General features: G+C 36.5%; 1 protein-coding gene across 2 annotated transcripts in view; it reads left to right on the top strand.

The window, feature by feature from the left end:
* Window positions 1–15,608, top strand: part of mgat4c (mgat4 family member C) — a 110,811-nt gene that overhangs the window by 19,093 nt on the left and 76,110 nt on the right. The gene's annotated exons all lie outside the window — the stretch shown is intronic.

Genomic DNA, 15,608 nt, shown 5'->3' with positions numbered 1-15,608 from the left:
AAGATACTTTTTTGCTTTTGTACCTACAGTATATGTGTATTTACACATACAGTCAGTATATGTGTATTTTATTTCACTGACTTTTGATAATGGTCAGTATATATATGTCATTATTTGTATATTTCCTCTGAGGTGGCATAGAAATATGATCCCTCCCTTAACATAATTTCAACCAATATGATTTAAAATGTTTATTGCAAAATGTAAAATTCTTTTAAAATAAATTGCTTTAAAAAATAACCAAGGCATGTTTTCGTAATGAGACTATTTTTCACTAAAGGAACACAGAGAAGAATATTTATATAACAATAAAGCAATTTATTTGTCTAAAATAGAATAAAAAAAATTAATATATTAAACTATTCGTTTAATAGGCCATTTGAATAATTCATGAATATATATTTGGTTTAAGCCAAACCGAAAATACAATAAAATGATCTCAATATTAGAAATGTTTAATATCACTTGTAAAACTATCATTGTGAAAATATTGTGAGTATTTTAAATATTGCCACCCTTATCATTTTTTAAATTTTCACTTTTGAAATGGGTTTTATACTTAATTATTTTGCCCATAGGTATTTAAGACTGAAATATTCTTGAACAACTCTATACATTAACTGCCGTTTTTCCACATACAAAGACACATTTTGCAGAAGGGAGTGCAAGGGAGTCTTGTTTTCTCTTAATTGGACAGCTGGCAGAATGTCTTTGTCTATGTGAGGAATAGTGCTGATCCCTAGGGTTTGTGAGGTCTAGTGCAGCCTATAGTTTGCTATCTCTAGTACTGCTAGTTAAGCAATACTAGACTTCACATTCATTATATATTAAGGCACAGGAAGCCTCTTTTGGTCTGTTTTGCTAACATGTTCTTAAGTAGTTGTCATTATGGTTGTCCTGGGAATCCTAAATTTGTTACAAAATCTCATCTCTTAAAATATGCAGTAGGCTACGATGTACTCTGCCACAGTGCCACTCTATGCTAATGTGGATTATAATTACAGTAACTTATTTGTTATTGAACTTTATAGAGTCTTTGTTCTAACTGTATCGTCAGCTTTCAGGGAAATGACAACTATAATTTCATGCACCATTGACCATCCATCACGCCTTTCTATACGCTCCTGTGCAAATGGCTTTTCTGAGTTGAGTGCTAACTAATGTGTATTTTTCAGGCGGTATACATCGGATGTAAAATGCAGCTGTTGTGTGGGTGGGTGCGGGGTATAGAGGTCTAAGACATCTCATAGACAGGTTGATATTTGTCTTTCTGTATAACGGAAAACAGCACAGTGAGTGAAAAGAGCAATGACCTTTCAGAGTGAAATGCTAATTTATCTGCGGTATAAAAAGCTTGTACGGTTGCTGAATGCTGAACATGTAAATGTTAGTGGTTCCCACTGACTGGGGCTGTTTACATGTGGATTAGGTACAGTTCAGTGGCCACTAAGCGCATATTTGCTTCAGCCTCTGGTGTTATTTTTCATTTATTGGTGGGTACAGAATATAAATTGCATATAAACTCCTTGGGTCAGGATATATACTTTCTGGAAATCTTTTTATCCACCAATTTTCCATATAACCTTTAAATGCACTTTCTATGGTGGTCTGTTTTTGCTTGCATCTTGCTTTATATCCGTTTCACGCTGTAATTCATTGTGTTTCTATCCATCCATCCATCCATCCGTCCGTCCGTCCGTCCGTCCGTCTGTCTGTAATGACAAATGCTGCTTTTCTAGATATAAGATAGTTATACATTAATGTTAGAACTGAATTTAAGAGGCTTTCACAACCCTTGAGGTTGAGTAGATGATGACAGCATTTTAATTTTTGTGAATTGTTTCTTTGCAACCATATTTTGGCTTCTATTTACTTTTAATGAAACAATGTGCGATAATAATTTATATTTGCTGCATGAATAGTCTAGATCGGCATGGTGCGCTGATTAAAATCAAAACGGAACATTAATATATTGAAACTCATCATTGCATGAATTTAATCATTGTATCATCAGCCATTCTACAGCTTTATTTTAATGCACGAATAAGGCTCAGTTTCTCTGAAACTTGTTTTTGTCAGGTGGTTCTTTTGGGGCAAGTCCATAGTATTACAGGTAGCAGTGTAACTCCCTGCTGGATAACCTCAGTCAATTGGTTCACCCTGACACAAGTTATCACAGTGGTATTGTATGTGTATGCGTGTGTAAATGCTTTGTAAGTGTATATTGAATTGCACTTGTGAGTGAAAAGTGGGAGGAAATGAAAAATTGTGTGTTTTAAGCTTTTACATTCACAGAACTTGCAGATCAATAGACCTGGCTTTTTTTTTATCAGGTTGTACAATGCATTTGCTGATGTGTAATATATCAGCTGAAACAACCAGCCAATTCCATTCTCAGCAAACACAGACTTTATGAGAGGAATGTTACAACGGTGAGATATTGATCCCTCTTTTTTTTTTGCCATTTGCAAAATAAACTTTTTATCTATAGATCTGTTTGGTGGCTGGTAAAAGTTCAAGATTCACACCTAGTGTCCACTCTGGGAATCTAGTGTTGTAAAAAATCTTTGCTTAAAAGATTTTTACAACATGATTTTTTCCTTCAGATATTTTTATTGTGTATTCTTAAAGGGATAGTCCACCCAAAAATGAAAATTCTGTCATTATTTACTCACCCTCGTGTCGTTCCAAACCTGTATGATTTTTTTCCGAGGTACACAAAAGCACATATTTTGAAGAATGTTGGGAACCAAAGAGTTTCAGTTCCCATTGACTTACATTATATGGACAAAAAATACAATGAATGTCGATGGTACAATGAAAAACGGTGTGGTTACCAACATTCTTCAAAATATCTGCTTTTGTGTTCCACGGAAAAAAGTCATAACAGTTTTGGAACAACATAAGGGTGAGGAAATGATGACAGAATTTTCATTTTAGGGTGGACTATTCCTTTAATTTGACCTGTTGGAGTGTTTTTGTGAGGTTGCAGTGTCACAAACCACACAATTCCTCTAAACTTTGGCTACAAACTTGTCTAGAGAAAGTGTAGCAGTTTCTCTACCTCTGTTCCATCTACTTTCGGGTGTACAAGGCTACAGAATTAATGGGCGGGGAATGGGAGGGCCTAGGTGGACCAGAGAGATTAGCTGTAAAATTGACACTGACAAATCTCATACATTATAGCTTCATGGGAGGCAGCCATCGCCACAGGAAGTGTTGGAGGAATAGAGGGGAAAAGCGAATCACAATATTAAAGGCCTAAAGTGTCCCATCCAGTTTTGTGGTGGAGTTTACCGAGCCTCAACACTCCAATTATACTGTACCACAATCTCATAAGGTCACTTTTTTCTCTTTTATCAGTTACTTTTAACTCACTTTTAACTTACTGATCCACATTCTTGGCATATAATGTTACAGGTAACATGCATACACATCTTTATGTAAACAAGGCAGAATAATTCATATGAGTCACGGCTGCTAAATCAAATGGGCAGAAGTGTTTTGTTTCTCCACGGATTTGGCTTCTGTTTTCCCCCTGTTTGTGCTTATTATTTTAAACCAGCCTTTTAGGGATTTCAAATCTTCTTATTGCGTTCTCTAAATTGGTCTTTGGTGTTTGATGTTTACAGAGTGTGATTTATAACCCAAATTATTTAATTATTGAAATTAATGGAGAAAATAGGCTGGATTACTAAACTGTAAAGCAATAGCCTTATGTGATTGCACTCATTTCAGCATTCGGGATTTTGTTTAAACTTGATTGCTTTCAAGCCCATGAAATTCATAAAAGCTACGTGCATTTGAATAATCAAGTGAAAGAAAAAACACATAGATTCACAGTGGAATCCTGGAATGGTTATGAAAGTGACCGTGACGTGACTTGTGAGAGGGTTATTCACCTGTAGCATATTATACAAGTCACCTTTTTTATAAACAAACATTTATATTGTTTTTTTTGTGTGTCCTGAGAGTGTAATAGGGATTGGTGATATTGCTAAGAAAATACATTTAAATATTTGTATTGATATTCAGTATAGAGTACAATACATTTTATATATACACACTTTTAATCTTAATGGTTAAAAGCCCCATCCCCCCCCCAGTACAGTAATGATATTTTTAATGTACATGTATCAATATAGTGTTATATACATTTTGTTTAATTATATATTTTTTTAATATGTTTTGAATAATTTAATTTCACAGACTATTTGAAATGATTCACAAAGATGAATCACTTTTTTCCACTGAAGTTTGACCCTATAAAACAATTTCATACTTGTGATGCAAAGAAGGGTCGTGAAACCTTGTCCTCTGACATGCTCTTTAGAATACTGGCTGAGGTAAACAAGATATTGACCATGTTTTTCTATCGCAAGAAAATCATTGCGAATATATCATGAATATTCAATATATCACCCAGCCTAGTCAGCCCTATATTGACCTGCATAGTATTATTTTGCTGTCTTATTCTGGTATTACAGTTAGAATCTGTCCGTAATGAATGGAGATATATTGCATTTATTTCATTTCTGAAGTCCTAGCTACAGGGTATTACCTCGCAGGCTTAAAAAAAATGCTTATAATCATCCGCTTATTGATCCGAAGCCTGTTGCTGAAGCTTTGATAGATACAGCATAGATATACTATATGAAACTTAATTGATGCGGCACATAATTATTGCCATTTCATGAGCAGGAGATGGATTAGATATAGAAGGATCTTGAATTTACCCAATGAAATAAACTCGGTTAATGGTTGCCGCTCTCATCTCCGTGTGTGTTTTTCGTGCCTAGGGCTCCTTATGCTCAGCTGATGAGAAAAAGATGTATGATTGTCCCATCTGATGAGAATTTTACATAATTGCAGTTCAAATGTGTTCCTGCCCAGCCCCCATATTCATCTACATTGCTAATTTGATTGAAAGCTTGTGTTTTCTTATGATGCACCCAATTACGGAGTGTGGGTTCACCATTACTCGTGAGCTTGTGTATCTTCCTGTTTTGTGTGGTCTAGTAAATGATGGTACATTCCTGTTCTGAAGTCTTTGTGAAAATGATGGATAACGCTCTTTTCCATGGACCATTAATAGGATAAAGCTCTTGATGGTTCATCAACAACATGTGCTGTTGAATATACTTGACAAATGTAATGCTCTTAAAATATAACTCATTATCACTCTTGGCATCTCCAGAGTTTCTCAGCGCCATTTCGCACCCTTCAGAGGTTCGTGAAGTCAGATCTTTGCCATGTTAACTATTTAGTGTCACATTGCACTTTGGTAGAGATGGGAATTTATTCAGAAGTACATGGCCTTTTTAATAGGGGAATTTATGCTGTTTTAGTGTATAGATTGTAGTGTATAGAAATTTCTTTAATATGTCAAATGTAAAATTAACATGGTTTATATTTTCTTAAAAAGAAAAACATCATTGCCACAAATTTGTTCAGAGTGGGTGCCAGTGTGCAGTTTGAAGGTAGTTGTAAACTGGCCCAAATCCAAATATCTTATCTTACGTAAGATTTTTTTTATTCCATTTTTGTCTTCTGTATTTATGTCTGTAGAGTTATACACCTACGCTCCACTATAATAATTTATATCATGATTTTACCCTCACATCAGATTCAACTACATCTGCAGGTATTATATATATCTGCGTATGACATCTGAAATACACTGCTGTTCAAAAGTTTGAGGTCAGTAAGATAAAAAAAAATATATCTTTTTTTTTACATTAGAAAATCTTACCGATCTTAAACTTTTGAATGGTTTAAATAAGATTTTAGGGATGACGTTCTACAAGACAATGAGTTCCTTTATTTCGAACCTATACGCTTAAACTGTCACAGTTGGTTGCAGCAGAATTGAGGTGCAGCCGTTTGTCCATATTTGACCCAAATTTGGGTTGAAACAACCCTGCATTTTTTAGAGTGTAGTGACAAACAGGGAGAGAACGGAGGAGAACTGAACCAATTAACAGACTGACAAGACACTAGAACAGAAATGAATGAGTCAAACACTGAACACGTGACAAACAGACTCAAATGGTGACATAAACAATGAATGACTGCAAATGCTGTAAGTAATTATAAAACTCCTCTATCTGAAGAAGCGGACAGAGCGAAGCTGTCATTAAGTATTGATGACACAGAGGATGTAAAATGAAAGATATATTGAAGTAATTGTTATAATAATAATAATAATTTGTTACATTTATATAGCGCTTTATCTGAGACCTCAAAGCGCTTTACATAGAAGGGGGAATCTCCTCAACCACCACCAATGTGCAGCATCCACTTGGATGATGCGACGGCAGCCATATTGCGCCAGAACGCCCACCACACACCAGCTTACTGGTGGAGAGGAGACAGTTATAAAGCCAATCAGTATATTATGTTTAGTTATGGGATTAGGGTCAACAAATCCCTGGAATTCCCACATGCTTTTGGCACTGCGGTGTGTGTGTGTGTGTGTGGTCCTGGCTAACCCTATGTTGTGGGGACCAAATCTCCCCACAAAGATAGTAATACCAGTCGTTTGACATTGTGGGGACATTGTGTTGGTCCCCATGAGGAAAACAGTTTATAAATCAATCATAAAGAATGATGCTTTTTGAAAATGTAAAAATGCTGAAAATGTTGTGTAATGGGTAGGGTTAGGGTTACGGCATAGGTATACCTTAGTTTAAAAAATGAACTATTTATGGAAAGTTCCAATAAAAAATGAAAACCAACGTGTGTGTGCGAGAGAGAGGGAGAGGGAGAGGGAGAGAGAGAGAGGGAGAGAGAGAGAGAGAGAGAGGGAGAGAGAGAGAGGGAGAGGGAGAGGGAGAGGGAGAGGGAGAGGGAGAGGGAGAGGGAGAGAGAGAGAGGGAGAGAGAGAGAGAGAGAGAGAGGGAGAGAGAGAGAGGGAGAGAGAGAGGGAGAGGGAGAGGGAGAGGGAGAGGGAGAGGGAGAGGGAGAGGGAGAGGGAGAGGGAGAGGGAGAGAGAGAGAGGGAGAGAGAGGGAGAGGGAGAGGGAGAGGGAGATTGGAGAGGGAGAAAGAGAGAGCAGGCAGTGGCTCTGTGAGAGGCCGGTGTGAATGTGAAGCCTGGCTGTATGAGGCTGAATGAGTTCTGATATGAGGAGACCGCAGCCTGGAATCTTGCTAATAGTCTGGCACCAGATGAAATAACCACTGAGAAAGCGAGTTCATTTGGAAGTTTCCTTTGCTGTAACATCAAGTGTAAAAACTGTACTGTTTATTACTTCCTCTTTTACAGTACAAGTGGGTCCAAAAATCTGTGGCCATAAGTGAAGTGCTTAAATTGATCAGTTTTCTAATTCAATGGGATTTTTAATAATATGATAAGCATAGTCATTTGAATGAACAGTTGAACTGAAAATGTCATGGATTTCAGAATGACAGGAGCACTTAAGCTGAGCTCCACAAGTTAAACCTAATGATCCATGTTATCCACCATTATTTGAGAGTGTTATGGTGCGTTCACACCGGACGCGAATAGCGCGTCAGGCGCGAGTGATTCCAATGTTAAGTCAATGCAAAGACGCGTTACGCGCGTAAAACGCGTGTAACGCGTCTTTGCATTGACTTAACATTGAAATCACTCGCGCCTGACGCGCTATTCGCGTCCGGTGTGAACGCACCATTACAAAGAACATCTTTTGCCTCAGTGGAATAAGGAAATTACATTTGGACTCCTTTTGTGACCCAGAGAGTCCAGAATCCTATTTTTTTTTTATTCACTTTATCTCAAACATGTCTTTGTTTAAAACATTTTCACATTCCTTTAAAATTTTCAGCGTATACAGGTTTAAATATGGATTTTAATCCCAGCATTTCAATATGATCTCCACTGCATGTGCGCGTGTTTTTTTTTTTTTTTAAGAGAGCAATTCATACTTTTATTCAGAAAGGGCACATTAAATAGTTCAAAAGTGACATTAAAGACATTTACGAACCTGAAGACAGGAGAATTTCAGCTTTGTCATCACAGGAATAAATGACATTTAAAAAAATATTAAAATAGACAGTTATTTTAAATTGTACAAAATATTAAAAATGTATTGCTTTTTAAGGGGTGGTAATGCCCTTTTCACAAGATGAAAAATAAGTCTTTGATGTCCCCAGAGTGTGTATGTGAAGTTTTAGCTCTAAATACACCGCAGATATTTTTATATAGCATGTTAATGTTGTCACTTTTTGAGGGTGAGCAAAAACTTTAAAAACGTTTTTCTGTCTGTCCCTTTAAATGCAAATGAGCTGCTGCTCCCGTCAGAGAGGGCGGAGCTACAACGCTCATGTTCTTTTACCTCACACGCACATGCACTGAAAATGTCAAAAACCTTTAGCCTTTTATGTTCAAACTGGAGTCAGACAACGATGGATAGACTCAAGAAGAAGTGACAACATGTAGAAGCAACAGGACATTTCTGAATGGTTAGTTGATACATTTATGTACCTTGTGTAGTTATCTTCTAGTCATTGATTAGCATATTCTGTTCATGATAATCTATAAATCACGTTTATGTAAATTATTGGGTTCTCTATGTCACTAACCCAGGAATGCCGTGTAGTCCCTACCACCTGTTTGTTGTAGTCTTTAAAAACTATTTCTTTAAAAAAGCAAATATCTCCCTTTGCTTTGAACTTTAAGCGTAAACTATAATCAACCACCCCTTTAATGTATTTTCGATCAAGTAAATGCAGCCTTGGTGTGCACAAGAGACTTATTTCAAAACATTAAAAAAATCAGTTTGAGGTCAAAAGATTTAAAAAAAAAAAATTATTATTTTTTTTTTTACATCTATTGTGCTTTTAGTCATTACAAGAATGTCCTCTGTGTCTGTCTGTTTGTCTCCAGCCTGTTATAAATTGTATTTGCACTTCTCAGATTGACATGCAGAGTATTAGGAGCTTTTAAATGAATGACTTTTAGAGAAAAATTAGGTGGGATTAATGTAGGGAAAAGTAGCGAGTCCCTAGAGGAATGGCTGTTAAATGATGGCCTCTTTTTAGACAAACGGCTGCTCAGTCATCCAGGACAGTGGGCCCTCAGGGGAATAAAGAAATGTGATGCATATTACAGCCGCATGGGAATGCCGCGTCCACACTGGCACTGCCTGGTTTAACACTTCGTCCAGCACAAGAGACCTCTGCTGATGGATATACCCTCAGCCCGGAGAATATGCACACGCTCTGAAGCACCAGGAGGGCTTCCGTGGCTCTCGGTCTCTGCGTGCACGAGACAGTCTGCTCAATCGCAGTGGCACCAGCAGTTCCTGGCTGGTGACATGAAAACATTGTTCCCAGGCAATGCCTGAGACAGAATACATTAACAGGGTCTGTTATTTCCACGGTAATATGGCAGATATCACAAACCTTCTGTAGCTTGCGCTGCATAAATTATTGTCGCGATACTTTGTGTTGTCAGTCAGTTTTCTTGACACAGCAACCTCTTTTTCTTTTGTCTTCCTGACAGTGTGGCGCTTCTCCGTGCAGTCGCTATAATTTATCAACCCACCAGGGCTTCCTGTAAATCATTTGTGGTTTTTATCAGCTCACTTTCTAAAGGGGTTTATTGAGTACTCAACTCAACAGTGTGATTGTTAATTACACACGGGGGTGCGTTGCAATTCACAAGAAGGTCAGGTGTTGTTGGGCAATGTAAATTATTTCTTAACATCAATAGCAATTAATTGGTATTGTTTTTTGTTATTTATTTTAATATGAAAATATGTAATACATTTTTTATCTTTGCACATTAAATCAGTAGTGTGATGGGAAGCTTTTTTGTGTGTGTCGGAAATGTTTATTGAATGCCAATTCAATACATTAAAGGAACACTATGTAACTTTTTTTGTTCAAAATTGAAATATTTGGTCTCATTCACTAAGCATGGGTATGCACGAATTTGTGTGTGAAATCTGAATACGGACGTCTTCACGAACAAATCATGATTCATCAATAACTTTTTCACAAATTTATTCAAAATTTTCGAAAAAATGTAGGAACAACTGAAACCACTTTTGGTGGCCTTATAAATGTTAAGATGAAATTTTAAATGGATATAGATCTTAAATATATTTTCACACACACACACACACACACACACACACACACACACACACACACACACACACACACACACACACACACACACGGGCTCTGATGATAGTATAAAGAAAAGGTTTGCGGAATGCCCTTATATGGACTTGGTTTGGGTGTGTTTTATGTAAATTACTTACCTTGGGCACGCGGTCGCTGGTTTAGAATACTCTGAACTCATCAACATGAGAACGAGGTTAAGAAGAAATTCATGCACGTGCATACGTGTTGTGAATTAGGCGGAAAGTTTTTGTGAGAAGTTTAAATGTGCGTATAAATACGAATATGCATGAGAGCCAATGAGTCAATACATCATCACCATATCTAAAACGTGTTTTTGTCTTACACTGATTTACAATGGTAAGCTTATTATGTTTTTATATTTTAAACCTTGTGGATGGTTTTTGCAGGAAATTGCATAAATACTGTACGTCACTCAACTTGAGATCCTCTCTATCTAAACTGGTTATACTGTATCTCTTAAGCCTAGTGAATGTTTTATGAGCTAATAACTTAAGGAAGTATTAAAATAAAAATAATTGAAATTCCAAATAATTCTTATAACTGTAATTCTTTTTAACTAAAACAAAAGTTTGTTGAGAAAAAAAAGAATGTTGACTCGACAAAGTCTTGAATGTTTGGAGAAGTTTATAGTCTTGAAGTTTGAAAGTTGTAGGCCTTATTGACAGAGGAAAATGATAAATGACCCCCTGGTTTTTCATTTCACATGCAAAGTGGGTGTTTACACTGAAGATTTAAAGGCACAATAGGGAAAAAAAAGTCAGAGAGGGGGTGGATATTAATCATATAAAACTTATAATAAATGATTAAAGTATGATTGTGGATGTTTTTTGGCACAGAATTACTTTTCTAACATTATAACTGGTCCTCAACAAAAAGGTGATAACTGAAACATTTTTCTTAAGAGAAAACTTGGCTAAACTTACATATTCTTGCTATCTGCAGCCACAGTAAACTTATGGCACAGGTTATTATCAGGGCATGACCCCACAGCAAAAGCTGTCTCACTTCTTTCTGTCTCACCTCCCCCTCCACCCCCTAGAAACCAGCGGTATCCAAACAGTGGGCAGTCAGTCAATCAGTGCTGTAAAACCTCATCCACAAACTGTTATTGGCACATAACTGAGTTTCCATACAGCTCTCCCACACAAAACCAGAGTCATTTTTCAGTTTAGTCATCACATTGCTCCCTCTCAGCACTTCACACATAAGTTATTTAAGATGTTTATGTGTATATGTTAACACTATATGATGTACTTTAGAAATTGCTCATTCTAAATTGCGTGCTTGCTTTTCCATCAGCCAGTTACTGTTATGGTAATGCCGTTTTCCTGCAGCGCCAGAGGGATTACATGGCATTTGTGGCTCAGGTTAGGATTGGGCAAAAAATGATATCAAATCGAGATCACGATAAAATTGGCATCGATAATGTTGATGAGCTTTGGATATTTTGACACGATATGGATTAATCTAAGAAACTATCACACAGCAGAAATAATCGTGACACCAGCCAGTCAGTGCATGTCGCTGTTGTGCAGCATCTTATCTGACAAAAAAAATGCAATGTTTTGTTGTAAATTAATTGTTATATTTTCACTTAATTACATTTTAAAAGCTTGATTAAATTTTTTAAGTTTATATAAATTTGTATTAAATAATAAAACACAGAATTAAAATGAAAAACATAATTTAGGAAAAAATAAAAGGTATAGTTTTGTGAAGTTTAATTGTGAACAAATAAGTTAACATGTTTACATTCATTCATTCTCAAGGTCTAAACAAAATTTGGAAATGAATATCGTGATAAATATAGATATTGTGTGATATAAAAAAAATATTGTTATCATTTTTTTGGCCATATCGCCCAGCCCAGATTTATTTGTTTATTTAGTTTGTTTACATTTTATTGTAAATATGATTATTCAGTCGTTTATTCAATTATTTATTAATAATAATAATGGTTATTTTAACTTATACATAAACACACACACACACACACACGTATATATATATTTGTCTTAGTCATTTGTTTGCTTACATTTAATATGTTCTATTGTAAATAATAATGATTATTATTTTTTTGTCATTCATTTAATTATTTATTATTAATAATAATATTATTTATTATTTATTTATTTGAAAATATAAATCAATCAATCAATCAATTTGTATTTGTTTAAATTGTTATTTTATTGTAAGTAATACAAATGATTAATCAATAAATGATTAATTTTAAAATATATATTTATTTTATTGTAAATTATAATATTATTAGTACAAATGTAAATTTTTATTCATTTATATTTATTTGGTAAGTAAAAATATGTGTTTGTTTGTTTCTAGCCTATATCATTTTGGAGCCAGTTTTATTCCACTTTTGTTTCCCAAGTTCTCATACAAAGCATCAAGGATCAGTATCTCTCCGACCCGGTCCCAGTGGGCCTGTTGGTGTCACTGCATGGCTCATTGGCCGCTCCATGCACAGACGCACACGTAACACAGCCTCCCCTGCACCCTCTTATATCTGACTGTGGTGTGATTGAAACAGAAGCGGGGCCGTGTCAAGGCCCCAGTCACCATGTAATTGAATTCTTCCATGTGTCTGGGAGCTGACCAAAGTGGTAGAAAGAAGGTAAATAGACAAAGCTTTGGTCTTCCGTACACACAACAAATCGAGACTTTCAGCTGTTTGCGGAAAGCTAAGCAAAGATTTGTGGGAAAGCACTTGTCTGGACTCTGGACAGACATTTTTTTGGTCGGTGCAGGTTGTGGAGATAACAACATTTTGTTTTTCCATTTTCAACATGTGTGCGTGTGTGTACACAAATGTGATTCCGAACTAAAGGGTTTTGCAATCACATAAGGAGGAGCGCAGGCAAACAGAAGTCAGGGCTCCCGTTGAGCAGAACTCTGACTGTCTGCTTGCATTCCGACTTCCTCCCACCCACCACGTCTCTACATGTTCAATTTGGCGACCGTTGCTTAGTGACAGTGTGCCGCTGGCCCCCTGCTACGTGGTTTTTGTGTCTTCGCCGAAGTGAGTCTACAGATCTCCAGACTCGAGATAGGGTGCTGAAAAAAGTAGCGTCTGTAATTTATCTAAGGTTATTTTGTGATTCAGATATACTGCTCTGGAAGCAGTCGAGCGTTAAATTGCTTTCCTCAGGGAGCAGGTCGCATTGAGGGGTCGACAAAGCCGAGAGATTTCTCTCTCTATCACTTCTCTTTTGCCCTTTCTCTAGTCCTCTTCCTCTTTGTCTCTCTGTCTTTCTGTCTCGCTCTCTCCTGCCATGTTTAGGAGTGAGGAGTGAGGAACTCATCGCAATGGCAGATATGCTGTAATTAGGAAAGATAATTGCAGGTGCTGTACAGCGGGTCGCAGGGGACACAGTGAGCTCTCAAGGGTCACAATAAAGGGGTGCGGGGGGGTCATTACGGGCCGGGGAGATGGGAACCACTCTCGCTTCACAAAATGAGACTCTTGGAGGAGTAATGGTGTGTGAGCCCAATGAGGGAAAATGACATAAATACATATAGCTACCTACATTCAAAAAACACGCTCACACACTAAGAGGTAATAGGAATGTAAAAGGGAAAGAGCAGAAGTGAGAGTGAATAAGTGAGAGAATTTCCACTGCCTGCAAGATCAGAGAATAGCCCGTCAGTAAAATATATAGTGTCAGTGCTAATTTGGTTGTATGAGCTGAATGAATCAAGAAAACCAACCTTTCGTTTCATAACGGTTACTTTGAAATTGCTTGTCAAAGTATTAAAGATTTAAATAATACTGGAATGTGACAGTCAAGCAACATTAGTTACCTACAAGCTAAAAAAAAGTTGCAATTATAGTCTATATAATGTATAATTCAATCTATCATATTTGTATGGATTGTTTTGATTGAAAGATGTATGAATTTTTGTATAAAAATCAAATATATACACTACCGTTCAAATGTTTTGGGTCAGTAAGATCTTTTAATGTTTTATACTCTCCAAGGCTGCATTTATTTGAACAGAAGTACAGCAAAAATGTGAAATAGTATTACAATTTAAAATAACAATTTTCTATTTTATTTTATTTGAAAATGTAATTTATTCCTGTGATGTTAAAACTGAATTTTCAGCATCATTACTCCAGTCTTCAGTGTCACATGATCCTTCAAAAATCATTCTAATATGCTGATTTGATGCTCAAGAAACATTTGTTATTATTATCAATGTATGATAATAATTTTATGGAAATAATGTTTTTTTGGAAACTGTAATAACTGATAATGTAATGTTAATGGCATCACTTTGTTTAGGTATTTTCTCCTCTGCACTGCTTTAAAAAAAAACATCCATTTATTTTTATGTTGATTGCTTTGGGAGCCCCATATTAATATGCAGGGATCAATACACATGTATCGGCTTAATTGAATAGGATAATTGAATACAAGATTAGAGAATATATACTATTATTACAGCAATGAACAACAACAGAAATGTCTCTGCATCAAATTCAAATCTCATTGTTCATTCGTAAACCTTCAACATTCGTGCAGATACTATTGAAACCACCAGCATTGACAAGGGAGAGAAAAGAAAGGGCTAGAGAAGACGAAATAGTTGGCTATCTTAAGCATGTAGAAGGCCCGACTGTAGTTGGTTCCTCTGGGATTTTTAGGCTAAGCTGCTCCCGCTTTCCTCTACATAGCCTGTAGTGTTTTCATAGTGCTGCAGTGTAGCATGTGTTCTTCCCCTAAGAGCTCTCGAAACTCTCCAAGAAAAACAGAGCTGAGTGCGAAGAACTGTAAATATCAAGCTTACCAGGGCGATCCTACTGATTCCCCATCAGAATCCGTGCGGCTGGAATAACAGCGAAATAGTGTCAGAAAAGAAAACGAGGTCTCTGGCGCTGTACTCAAGCTAGGTATCTGAAATGATCCAGTGAAATGAAAGGCAATAGAAAAAAAGACTTGCTTGGTGTAATTTAAGACGTAATTTAGGCTGTGAGGGTGATTGACTATATTTTCAGGCTGTGAGTGTAATGGAAAGTTTAATTGTCTTGGCATTAGGGTTAAAGCCAAGCCATTAGAGTGTATCATATGTCTCGTAAAGGAGCCAGTATTCATTCTGGAGTGACCTTCAGCTGGGCCGAACGATGGCAGGCAGATAAAAGATTGATTTACACTAGTGATGGGAACACAATCACGTATCTGTGTAAACACCAGAATTCAGTGCCACGACAGCGCAAAATGTAGTTAAACAGCAAATTCATCCAGGACTGAAGTGGTTAGGAGGATGAGATGCATAAAATTAGAAAGTACATTATAGGAAAAATGCTTTTAAATACATTTGTTCGTTTAGAAGTAGAGAAGTGAATCAATACACGAGACAAACCACACGGCTTAATCTTTATTTCCCAGTGGGAATGTTTGTCCAGAACATTTCTTTTTGTATTGGGTTACATTAGGGCTAAAGGTGAAATGTCCA

The sequence above is a fragment of the Phoxinus phoxinus genome (assembly GCF_949152265.1).
Source record: "Phoxinus phoxinus genome assembly, chromosome: 8".
In the NCBI taxonomy this organism is placed as follows: Eukaryota; Metazoa; Chordata; class Actinopteri; order Cypriniformes; family Leuciscidae; genus Phoxinus; species Phoxinus phoxinus.
Note: the sequence above shows the minus strand (reverse complement) of the source record. Positions and strands in the feature narration are given on the sequence as shown.